This window comes from Pleurodeles waltl, chromosome 4_2 (assembly GCF_031143425.1).
Source record: "Pleurodeles waltl isolate 20211129_DDA chromosome 4_2, aPleWal1.hap1.20221129, whole genome shotgun sequence".
Lineage (NCBI taxonomy): Eukaryota > Metazoa > Chordata > Amphibia > Caudata > Salamandridae > Pleurodeles > Pleurodeles waltl.
Window position 1 is genome coordinate 408,002,815 of NC_090443.1, and position 12,872 is coordinate 408,015,686.

At 48.0% G+C, this 12,872-nt stretch overlaps 1 protein-coding gene across 5 annotated transcripts in view; it reads right to left on the reverse strand.

Moving 5' to 3' along the window:
• ZBTB37 (zinc finger and BTB domain containing 37) overlaps positions 1-7,457 on the reverse strand; it is an 89,406-nt gene extending 81,949 nt beyond the window's left edge. For 2 of the 5 annotated variants that reach the window (XM_069231582.1, XM_069231578.1), the window contains exon 1: positions 7,274-7,457. The gene's annotated coding sequence lies outside the window, so the exon portion shown is untranslated. Of the gene's footprint in view, positions 1-5,918; positions 6,714-6,866; positions 7,185-7,273 lie in introns of those variants that run through there. The other 3 variants (XM_069231579.1, XM_069231580.1, XM_069231581.1) reach the window with 3 other exon arrangements.
• Between the last annotated feature and the right edge of the window lie 5,415 nt (positions 7,458-12,872).

Consider the following 12,872-nt stretch of genomic DNA (forward strand, 5'->3'; position numbering starts at 1 on the left):
CAGATCCTCAGACAACACTGTAGCATCCTTCAGGGGTCCATCGTATTCCCATATTACTCAACATCTACCTAACCCTGTTACAGAATCAGATTCAATCATTCATCCTCACCTGTTACACCTATACAGATGATACCAAAATAGTTTTAAAAATGGATAGAGGGCAAGACCTCTACAATTCAACACTTGATGACTGCCTTCATACCATAAACAAATGGTTGATGAGTAACCATCTGAAGCTCAATACCACAAAGTCAGAGATTATGACCTGTGAAGAATGGCAAAAATATCAGCCTATTACCATATGGCCTAAGGAACTTGATGCTCTGCCAGTAACATTAAGAGAAGTTAGAAACCTAGCGGTAACCAAAAGTTCTGACCAATCCTTGATGCTGCATGCTAACGTCATAAAAAGTGCCTTCTACACAATGAAAACACTACATTGCATCTTCCCATACCTTTTACACCAACATAAATTGCAAGTCATCTACCACTCATAATCACCAAGCTTGAATATACCAACAGCCTTTAACATGGTGCACCAGCATTCATTACTGGCAAAATACAACTCAACCAAAAGACTTCTTCTCCACTCCAAGAAAACACATGACTCCAGTCCTGCAATGGATTCACGAGCTACCCATAACTTGAAGGGTAATGTGCAAGGCACTATGTATTGTCCACAGAGCCTCCCAAGAGAAAGGACCGCTATGCCTTAAGTTAAATTCAAGCAATACAAACAAAACAGAACATTGCACTCCAGGCTTACACCAATTCTCATTATACCACCTCAACAAGAAATCCGTAGGAGGCACTATTTTCCTCAGTACAAGTCACCAAGCTCTGGAACTCACTACTGTAGGAAAGTAACCTCTTTCTGGCATTGTTACCCCCACTTTTTGCCTGTTGTCAGTATGTTTTGATGGTGTTCACTGGGATCCTGCTAACCAGGACCCCAGTGACTGTGCTCTCTCCTTTTAAACTTGGGTGCTTAGACCACAAGAACCCCACATTTGGAATAATGGTGCCTTATTACTAAGTCCCTAGTATATGGTTCCCAGGGCATTGGGGCACCAGAGGTCCCCCATGGGCTGCAGTATGTATTATGCCACCCATGGGGAGCCCATGTATAGTGCATCTGCAGGCCTGCCATTGCAGTCTGCGTGAAAGTGTGCATGCACCCTTTTCACAACAGGTCACGCCACCAGGTCATACTGTTACCAGTATTGGAAGTATGATACCATGCACTCTGGGGGCTCCTTAGAGGATCCGCCAGCACAGTGCTTAACTTGTAAATAAAAACGTGCCGGTGCCCAAAGCCCTCTTCTCAAACGTGCGGCTGCTGCATTTAAAGGTGCGAGCACAAAATACTGAGGCGGCGTAATCCTGAAGCAATCTCGGACCTCTTCAATCCATTTAAAGCCACTCCCTACCCCTTCGGCTCACTTGTGCAGCTTTCTGCTTTCTCCCTTTGTGACGCTGTTTCGTTTTTCCCCTTCCTCTGTCTTTCCCATGTGTGTCTTTTGCTTGCAGCAAATGTTTGAGGCAGAAGACTAAGCGCCGGCCCTCAAAAATAAATGCCAGTTCTCAGCACCAGAAACAACAAGCACAAATTAAGCAATGCCCCAGCATTGCTTCTACCAGCTTTTTGGGGGATTCCGGGCAGTCCAAGCTGCTGCCACGCCTCAGACGGGTTTCTGCCCTCCTGCTGCTTGAACAGCTCAAGCCCAGGAAGGCAGAACAAAGGATTTCCTTTGTGAGAGGGAGGCAACACCCTCTCCCTTTGTAAATAGGTGTTAACATGGCTTGGGAGGTTATCCTCCCCAAGCCACTGGTATGCTTGAAGGAAACATTTGGAGCCCTCCTTTAATAAACCAGTCTGCACTGGTTCAGGGACCTCCAGTCCCTGCTCTGGTGCCTAACTGGACAACGGAAAGAAGAGTGACCACTCCCCTGTCCATCACCACCCCAGGGATGGTGCCCAGAGCGCCTCCAGGGGGCTCCTTGAATCTGCCATCTTGAAACCAATGTGAGCAGAGGCCTCTGGGAGCATCTGAGTGGCCAGGTCAGGCAGGTGAAGTCAGAGCCCCCCCTTGATAGGTGGTCACCTGGCTAGGTGACCAATCCCTCTTCCAGGGCTAATTAGGGTCTCCCTCTTGGGTTGGTCCTCAGATTCGACTTGCAAGATTCCAGCAGGACTCCTGTGCAGTGTCTGCTTCGACATCTTCCCACTGGAACTGCAACTGGACTTCACAGGAACCTACAATTTGCAGCTCCAGCTATGACTTTGCCCTGCAACATTGTTTCTCCGGCTCCTTGCAGCAATTGCAACATTTCCCCAGCTGTGCACCCTCTGATGGTGGCAAGTCTTGAGTCTGCACAAGAAGAACTTTCCATTGGAGTGAAGGAGTCACTTTCCCTGCGTCCTCAGGCAAAACTACTATGACGACAGTCTTTGTGGATCTCCTCTGATCCTAAGCTGCATGGATCCTGCACCACAGGTGGTGGTCTGAGTGGTCCCCTTGGTCCTCTCTGCCAGCTGTCCAACTTTGGTGAAGGTAAGCCCTTGCCTTCCCACACAGTAAGCCCTTGCCTTCCCTGTGCCCTGCGTCTCTTGCAGCTACCAAGGCTTGTTAGCATCTCCTCCAAGGAATCTTCAGGCTCCATGTAGCTCCGGCCCTATGCACTGTTCAGTGCGACGCACAGCCCTCTGCGTGCTTCTCCTGTGGTGTGGGACACTTCTCCAGTTGTGCTGCGTAGGCCTCTCCGCTCCTTGCCTGTGGATCTTCTGTGGGAGCTGCCTTTTCTTCTGTGGACTCTCTGCACTGCTGAGGGTCTGATGGGACTTCCCCTCCTCCGTGGGTTGAGTCTTCCTGGACTTTGCTGCTTTTCATCTACAGCAACTCTTGCCTTTGCCAAGGCTTGTTGCTGGCTTTTTCACGCCACAGACAGACTGCAATCTTCTTTCTGACATGGTACATCGTCTGCATCCTCCAGGAACTCTTTACCGACTACAGGGCTGCATTGCTGACTGTCTTCGTTCCACCATCAACTAACTCCTGCAACCACAGACAGGTGGGTAGTGGCTCTTGCCACAAACAGACACTTCGACAAGATCTGGACTTGGTCCCCTTCTCTTTCAGGTCATCCTCTTCGGGAATCCACAGCTGGTCTCTTGCAGTCTTTTCTGGGTGTTGCATTATCCTAATTTTCAGTCCTTTTGGTAGTTTGGGGAAAATCCAATAACTTACTCCTTTCGTCCTTGTCAATAGGGGGCAGTCTGGTACTTACCTATAGGGTTTCCCAGTCCCTCCAGCTACCCTTTACTGATTCCTCTTCCTTGGGTGGGGACCAAACGTTTGCATTCCACTTTCTAAGTATATGGTTTGGCCCCGCCCACCAGGCTTTCATTATTCCCTATTGCTTTTCACTGTTTTCTATTACTTTTTATGCCCATTTTCGGATTGTTACTATTCATATATAGTGTGTTTACTTACCTCCTATTGGAGTATTGCCTATCTAGTATTTTAGTACTTATGTCACTAAAATAAAGTACCTTTATTTTTGTAACAATGTGTGGTTCTTTCATGTTTGTAAGTGATGTGTGACTATAGTGGTATTGCATGAGCTTTGCATGTCTCCTAGATAAGCTTTGGTTGGTCATCCACAGCTACCTCTAGAGAGCCTGGCTTCTAGATACTGCCTACACTTCACTAATAAGGTGACAGCTGAATCTGGTATAAGGTGATAATACCACAGGTACCCACCACATACCAGGCCAGCTTCCTACAAATGCCAGACAGCAGTGCATGTATCTAGGAGCACACACACTTCAAAAAATATGGTCATTTCCAAGATAGCCCTGTAAGACAATAAGAGACAAGGCGCTACGCCAACGCACACCCTTTGTGATCATAAAAAAATAGAAAACACACACGTAAAATCGCATTGGCCAACTCTAAGCAGCCAATGTGTCCCCTTCCAAATTCTACTTGAAAAGGGAAGCTACCAGAAAACCCTATTCAGGATTACAAAAACAATATCAAGATCCTGAAGTGCCAATTCTTTCGGCTGAGAAAGCCTCACTCACTAATCGTGGCACACTCCGTCATTGGCGACCTCATCCCAAACTTATAGGATGATATTACCAGGGCTGACTCAACCTCAAAAGAGGGAGTTCTTAATTAAAGCTAACTGGACAAAACAGATGTAATAAAAATATCTTAAGGTAAACCCAATATAATATATTTAATAATGGGTACCTTAGGTACAGCTAAAACCAAAGAATTGGGATGGTATATGGGATTTTATTACCTGGCCATCTAATTTTACGCCAACATCTTTCTGACCACAATATTGCCAATACTGGTCAAGGGCACTTGTCAGGGGACAAAGGGAATCCCTAACTCTACTCCTTACTCTATTGAGTATACTGTGCAGAGTTGTCTGTGAGTCCTACCTTGACAACCTGGGAAAACAGTGGTTCCCGACTCTATGGACCTAGAGCTTCATGGTCTGGGAGGAGGTACTATCCTCTGTAGTCTCACATTTATCAAACTGTATACCCACGGTGGACCTAGATTGTTCTCTTTACATTGGATAAAGAGGACAATCTAGGTCCTCCATGGACTTGGCTAGCGAGTCCACCCTGGTATTATCATCTTACAAGGGTGGGATAAGATTGCCGATCATGAAGCATGCCACAATCAGAGGGTGAGGCTTCCTCAGCCAATAGAATTGGCATTTCAGAGTCTTAATATTGTTTATTTTTTGTAATCCTGACTAGGGTTTTCTGCTAGGTTCCTTTTTAAAGTAGAATTTGGAAGGGGTCAAATAGGCTCCTTATATTTGGCTAACCCACTTATTTTGGAAATAATAATTTAAAAAAACATAACTACACCACTCCACATCCTGTCAAGAGACCCTAGAAAGACAGCACAATCTTCAGCTTACAACCCACAGACTGCATACAACCCAACCAGCAAACTACTTTTGATATGCAGATAAGCAGATAAGCATAAGAAGAGCTGGTCTAGGGTTCTCTGGGGAATTATATAGTTATGTAATTTCATGTATAACATTTATGGCCCACAATATTACCAAGTCAGTTATACTCTGCGGTCAGCAGCCACTGGTAACTTACACCTCCTACATTCACATAAGACATCTGCTAAGAGGGCTGTTCATCACCAATACTCTGCAGCCAAAAAAAACAGATATCACCAAATGAACAGATATGGAATAACTGAAGAGATCTGTCACACGCTGCTGGACAATTTGGAGAACTTTATTGTAGTCCACCATTGCAGGTCCCAAATATCTATATTATTTTGTGATAGTATTTATATAGAACTTCCTACCCCTGACGAGGCGTTGAAATACACTCCAACAGCCTCCTTACATCTCACAATGACACTCAAATATGGGATGATAGTAAAACTACCCATCCTAGCAGATCTCTCCACCTCGCTCTCACCAACCATGCCATTTTAGGACTTCAACGGTATACAAAATCTCATCTTAGACAACCCAGTACAGTAACCAGCTCAGCTTAACATATTCGTAAAAATTACCCTGAAGGGACCTTCAGAGCTTTTCAGTGCAGTCAGCACACTGAAAACCACAAAACTGCCTGTCTCTGACACACCTCATGATCCCCTGCACCACTACATGCTGTCTCTCATAACCAAACCTTGTGTCCCTCACTCATGACATGTAAACACTTCCCACACGGGATCACAAAATAAAGGTAACACCCTTCCAGCCATAGCATAGCATGCTACACATGTAAGCACTTCATTGCCCCACATAGGGGTAGTATGGGCTATATAAATGATGCAATACATCTTCAATGATTGCCTTGTTGGGATATGTTGGTAAAATTCCTAAATGGGTTAGGCGGCTGGCTACAATGCTCTTACCAAACGTAGACTTGCAATAACATGGACGCTCGACCCGATTCCTTCATTGCAACAATGGTAGAAAGATTCAACTTGTTGGGATGATTAAGAAAAGACCAAAATACATTTTGGGGTCCTCTAAGAACATATCTATCCAACAGAGTAATTTTGTCTTCTGTGGATATGAGCTCGACTATTTGAGATGTATAGTGAATTGCATAGATGCTAAGCCATAACTAACTTGTAAAGCTAACCAGAGTATGTGTTCATTGTCTATTGAACTCAAATCTTACAGAAAAAGGGGCTGGTCGATTAAGACAAATGTGTGATGCAACTGCCTTGTATCCACATTGTTGGCAACTGCTACTGAATTAATGGATTCTAATCCCCGTAATAAATAAAGTTTAAAAAAAACAGTAGGCAGATAGTAACATTCTGCATGATCTTTACACGGGCAAATTAAGATAAAAGATATATATCTGTTATACAGAAACGGGAGATGGGGAAGGAGGCAAAGACCGTTTTTTTAGGCATTTTCGAATAGAAGAAATAGATGCTGGGCACCTCATTTAACAGAAGAGCCAAAGTTTGAAGTTCTCGAAAATAAAACGCAGGTTCCCACAAACAAAGGAAAAGTGCCATAGTCTGGTGACCATCAACAGTCGGACTGCATAGAACCATAGGCCAGCACTAAGCCTTCCATTTTACTGGAGTTGAGTTCAAACGCGGTACAGCGTAACGACTGCCCACCCCCTCCAACTACTGAATGCCAGTCGCTGTAAGTTATAAAATATCCCGCGGCTAAATGGGTTACACGTCCCCGCCACTTTAGAAGAGAGGGCAAGGCGGGGCATACTCCAGCAGTTATGATAACCACAGTGTTAAGGTGCTATGGAACCTCGTCCTTAGTGTACAACGCTGTTTTTTGTCACCCCATGGTTCCTGTTATTCTATAATACCAGTGCTGACCAGATTAATGATTTTATGCGGAGGAAGTCTGCGATTCCACGGCTGTCCCTCATTACACAGGACCGAGTGTCCCGGCATCCTATGCGACTGGTGGCGTTGGGACAAACTCAAGGTACTGGCTTCCCTGCTGTCACGCCTTTTAATGAAGCACAGGTCTCTGAATTTTGGGGGAATGGTACTAGGACCGTGTCAGCAGAGGGGTAAGGGGTTACTGCTGTCACCACACATGACTACAGTTCCCAGAACACACTGGCGCCGACGGTACCATGTCCCTGGGGCATTTATGGGGTCCACGCTTGCTGTCACCCCAGGGTCTCTGTCAGGTCCCACCCCTAGCCCTACCGCTAGTGACGTCACATCCGCCCTCGTATCGCCCCCGCTTTACACCCGGTTCTGCTGCCCCCTACCTGTAGGGTTACGGCGGACTGGCAAGCGCCGGAACACACCGTGCCGGAAGTGGAAGGCCCACTCGCCCCCCTCCCTCCTGACCAGCATCCCGGAAGCAGACGGCCCCTCTGATACTGTCTATGTGTCCCCCCGCCCCTGTGGCAGCAGCGCCGCCATCTTCGTTAAGAGCCAAGTTGCAAGTCTGAAAACCAAAACAAGCACCATTCCCTTTGAAAAGAAGTTTAAAATAAGCACAAGTCCCACTGAAAAAAGCCCAAAACAAGCCCAACCCCTCAAAACCACGAAGAATTTTATAAAACTGGAAACTTAACTTAAAATGTTTTTTTAGCGTGCGTTATATATTTTATTCTTTACAGGTTGAATATCCTGAGTGGTATGCAGGAAGCCACAAAGGGACTAACATTAGCACATACTAAACATCTGGATTCGAGGCCGACGAGCCACCGAAAACTAGTTAGACGCAGGCTCTGGCTTAGCTCGAGATCCTCTTGGACCCTCAGGCTCAAAACGAGCTGGGATTTCATCTTGCCTGCATTCGATTGACACTCGATCTGGGCACTTCAGGGCTTAAACTGAAGCGCCCAGGGAGAGTGTTAATTCTATGGCAGGACCAGAGGCTCAGATTATGCTTCTCTTTCTTTACTACTCAAAATTTCAGCAGCCTATCAAAACACGTAAAGAACAGTGGCAGCCCGTCCTTTAGGGCGGAGGGGCCACACACCCCCACCTTTTGCCCCCCATGAAGAGTGCCTGTCAGACTGAACAAAGGTCAGCCTGACAGACACTCTTCATGTTCAGGTCAGGTAGCCAGGAGCAGATATGCGCAGACTCCTGGCTGCCTGAACTTTGCTGGGCTGAGGAGATCACAGCTCCTATGGGCGTGACCTCCTCAGCCCAGCAAAGGTGCCTCGAGGCCCTCCCCTGGGTGACGAGGAAAGCGTCACCAATTGACACTCTCCCTGGGCGCTTCAGTTTAAGCCCCGAAGTGCCCAGGGCGAGTGTCAATCAGTGACACTTCATCACAGAGTGGGGTGGGGTCAGCAGTCTCACTGACCCCATCCCACTCTGTGACGAGGCTGGGACTGCTGTCAGCCAATGAGGGAAGGCAGCAGTCCCAACCCTCCTGGGACCTGGAGGCCGAAGGTAAGTGTGTGTGTGTGTGATGTTTTAAATTGAATGTTTGGGGCGTGCGTGCATGTTTGAATGGTATGAATGTTGTTGATGGATGTGCATGCGTGCGTGTGTGAAAGAATGAGTGTGTGTGATGTTTTAAAATGAATGTTTGGTGCGTGCTTGCATGTTTGAATGGTATGAGTGTTGTTAATGGATGTGCGTGCATGTATGTCTGTGTGTGAAAGAATGAGTGTGTGTGTGCCCCGCCCGCCCCCTCCCTCCCTCCTAAAGTTGCCAGCCACCACTGGTAAAAACATAAACTACATTTCCCAAAAGTCACTGTAGAAAATGCCCACCAATCAACAGCTCCTTAACCATATTAGAGTCCACAAACATTCTGGAACCTCCTCTTTCTTTGCTGCTCCTCGACGAGTTAAGTGCTTTTTCTTACCTTCTTAATCTGGGAGGTTTGCCGTTATTTGGGGGCGCGCGGCTTGTTTGCTGTGGCGCCGGCTTTACACGCTCGCATTCAGTGGCCTGATCGCTTCGCCGATTTCCGCTCTAGCATCGGTTTTCTGTGAATTTTACTTTACAGGTTTCGGTCCCCTGCAGCTGATTAGCGCGTCTGCTCTCGACCGGTGCCTTTCACTAGTGTGGCCTGAGTCAGAGAGCGTGACGGTGCACGTAGCCCAAATCCTACTAGATCTACTAGTTGCCCTGCATAGTAGCGGTGTGCACGCTGGTGAATTGTTGTTTTGGCTCTCATTTACACCCCTTGTTATATTTGGAGGGGCTGCAATAATTATTATACGGCTGAGCCGAGGAGCCTTATCGAACGTTTCCCTCTTGCACCTGGGTCTTTGATCTCAGTGTCCAGACTGTTTTTTTGGAGTTTTGCTGTGACAATTTGTTGTGTGATCATGACTGAGTGGCTGCCCTTCGAGGAGGAGGAGATTGGGCATGGTTTTGAGGAGGCCCTCGGTCCCCAGTTGGGTGCAGGCTTGTCTGATGTAATTAATGCCTCAGTACAGCAGTCTCTGAGCAGGGCGCTGGCGAGTCCATACCGCAGAGGATCAACCAAGCTGTTCTCGCAGCTCTCAAGCCCATCACTCAGCAATTTGAATCTTTTCTCAAAAAACAAGGGTTGGCTCCCTTGCCAGATGATAAGGTGATGGAAGAAGGCCCCGTGGCGGCGGCTGCTCCGCAGACCTCTTCATGGCTGCATGATGGTGCCTTGTCAGCGTTGGCTAAGGCTTCTTCTGATCACGTGTATTGTTCCCTTCCATCCACGTCCAACGGATCTTCTCTGGAAGCAGCAGATTCGTCTGGCACGGACTCAGCCTCCCCTGAGTCCTCTCATTCTAGCAGTACCTTGCGTAAACGCAAGAGAGCTTCGAAATCCGGCTCTTCTCAGGTCAAGGAGAAGACATTATTCATCCTCGTTCAGCGGATTGAGCCCCGGCGCAGGCCGTGGCAGATTACCTCCATGACAAGCTAAGGAAGGGGTTCGACAAGGAGGTCCGGAATAGATTGCGGGCTGAGTGCCCTAGGCCGGAGATTCCAGATAAGGTGGCGGAGAATCCAGACATAGATCTCAGCATGCTGACTTTCCTTGAGAAATTCGCCAAGGGCCCCAAGAAAGGTATTGACAGGGCCTGGCGCTTGTGCCAGGACAAGCTTTTGGACCTCTCGGGCCCCTTAGCCAAAATATTGGAAATGGCCTTGAGGGATAAAGAGTCTGGTGAGCCTATTGATCCTCACAACCTGGCTGAGTGGACTCAGAGGGCGATATTTTTTTTTTAGGGAATGCTAATTGCGCTATTTCAACGGAGCGGCTTAAGTCCCTTCTCATGAGGATTGAATTCGACCTTGACGGAGTTGGCGGCGGCGGCCAACCTTCCAAGGCTCCCAGCATGGCTCCTTTAGGGGCCAAGACTATGGCAGAGGAGGTGCTTTCTTCCCCTCACGCTCCTGATTCATTCGTCGGCGTGGCCAACGAGGCGGCTCTAGATCTAACGCCCAGTCAAGTTTGTCTGCAGGTGAGAATTCAAGACGGTTCTTTCATTCAGTTGGGGGGTCGTGTACAGTTTTTCCTCCACAATTGGTCTCGTGTGACTCCGGATGCATGGGTGTTGCAAACAGTCCAGGGTTTTCGTCTGGAGTTTTATCAGACTCCACAGCAGCAGAGTATTCCTCCGCCTCTCCATTTTTCCCGACAAGACACCAGCGTCATAGACTCTGGGATTTGGGAGCTGCTCCAGAAGAGAGCCATCGTTTTTTGCGATCCCCATCCTTCGGGGTTCTGCAGCAATATTTTTCTAGTTCAGAAAAGAGGAGGAGGTCACCGTTTGGTCTTAAATCTTCGAGACTTCAACGCTTTTATCGTTTACCAGCATTTCAAAATGGAGGGTCTTTATCATTTACCAGACCTCCTTCAGCCGGGAGACTGGCTGCTGCGTCTGGATCTCAAAGATGCCTATTTAACGCTTCCCATCTGGCATCCTCACAGGCGTTTCCTCCAGCTCAGGTGGGGGGGCGCTTGGATGGAGTATTCGGTCCTTCCCTTCGGGCTATACTTGGCGCCTTGGTGTTTTACCAAGCTGCTCAAGCCAGTAGTGGCGTTTCTGAGGGAGAAAGGGATTCGCTTGATCGTTTATCTAGACGATATTCTGATCATGAAGCAATTCCAAGAGTTGCTGAGGCAGCACGGCCTCACAACCGTAGCCCTTCTTCAGGATCTCGGGTTTATCATAAACGACAAGAAGTCGGTCCTGGTACCTTCCAAGACTGTAGAATTCTTAGGTTTTTTGATAGATTCCGACAGATCGCTTTTGGTTCTTCCCAAGGCCAAGCTTCAGGCCATCAAGAAGGAGCTTCAGGTGGCCTTTGCCAGGACGTCATTGTCCCTGAGGAAGATCGCTCAGATTGTGGGGCTTCTGGCATCCTCAATCCAAGCGATTTTTTCAGGACCCCTCCATTACAGAGTGTTACAGAGGTTCAAAATACGTCATCTCCAGCGGGGCATGACCTATTTGGACTTGGTTCCTCTGACGGAGGAAGTTCTTCGGAGCTCAATTGGTAGTTGTCCCAAGTCGACCCATGGAATGGCAGAGCCATCTTCAGCTCCCAGCCCGAGACGGTGATAGAGTCAGATGCCAGTCTTTGGGGCCGGGGCGTGAGATGCGGGGGCATCTCGACGGGGGGGGGTCCTCGCAGGAACTTCAGTTGCACATCAATTGCCTGAAGTTGTTAGCAGGTTCTTTTGCAATAAGGACTCTGTCACCCAAGAGAGTCTCATGTTCCATTCTGCTTCAGATGGGCAATGTCGCGGCAGTCAGGTATATCAACAAGCTGGGGTGCACAAGGTCACCTGTCCTAGCGGAGATAGCCAAGGATTTTTGGCATTACTGTTTGGAGCACCGTCTGCAGGTGAGGGCGGAGTATCTTCCAGGTCAGATCAATGTGATAGCGGGTTGGAATTCCTGTTACCTCAGGGATTAAAGCGACTGGAGGCTTCTGTCTCAGTTATTTCTGCTGACTCCGCAACTATGGGGTCAATGCAGAATAGATCTCTTTGCCTCTCGCCTGAACAAACAGTTACAAGAGTTTTTCAGTTGGAGGCCGGATCCGTTGGCAAGAGCAACGGATGCGTTCCTTCAGGATTGGGTAGGGTCCCTCAATTATGCCTTTCCTCCGTTTGCCATGATCCCGAGGGTGGCGACGCAGATCAAACGGCAGAAAGCGGAGGTGATATTGATTACTCCTCTCTGGAGGGCGCAGCCGTGGTTCCCGTTGCTGTTGGAGATGGCGTGCGACTCTCCTCTTCTTTTTCCTTGGTCGTCGGACATGCTTTGGGGTCCCCAGGGCAAGAAACACCCTCTGGTTCTGGAGAGAAAGTTGCAGCTGATGGCTGGAGGCCTTCAGGCAACAGTGGCACTTGCCAGGCATTTCGCGATCGGCTCAGATGTTTATCAGTGGAGCGTGGGCGCCCTCCACTAGAAAGGGGTATCTCTCCGCTTGGAGAATCTGAAGCAGTTGGTGCCTGGAACAGTGTTTGGATCCCGTGGCAGCCGACCTTGTCCAAATTGTGAATTTTTTATCGCAGAAAGCTGACAAAGGTTTGTCGTACAGGTCGGTAAATAATTTTCGTTCAGCTATTTCTGCGAATGCTAGCTGCTAAGGTGGATGGAGTTTCGGTAGGTATGCATCCGGTAGTGGTTAAGCTTTTAAATGGTGTGAGGGTTTCTAACCCTCCTTCTTCCAGGTATACGTTCCTTTGGGATGTGAACTTGGTTCTCCATTTGTTTGAGAGATGGCCGGATAACTCTGATCTATCTAGGAAACAGTTATCGGCAAAGCTAGCTATTCTGCTATGCCTAGCGGCTTGTCGACGATCTTCGGATGTGATGGCCTTGGATCTTGCAGGTAGAGTTTTTACACCTGAAGGTGTTTCCTTTTCCATATCTAGAAGAACTAAAACAATGT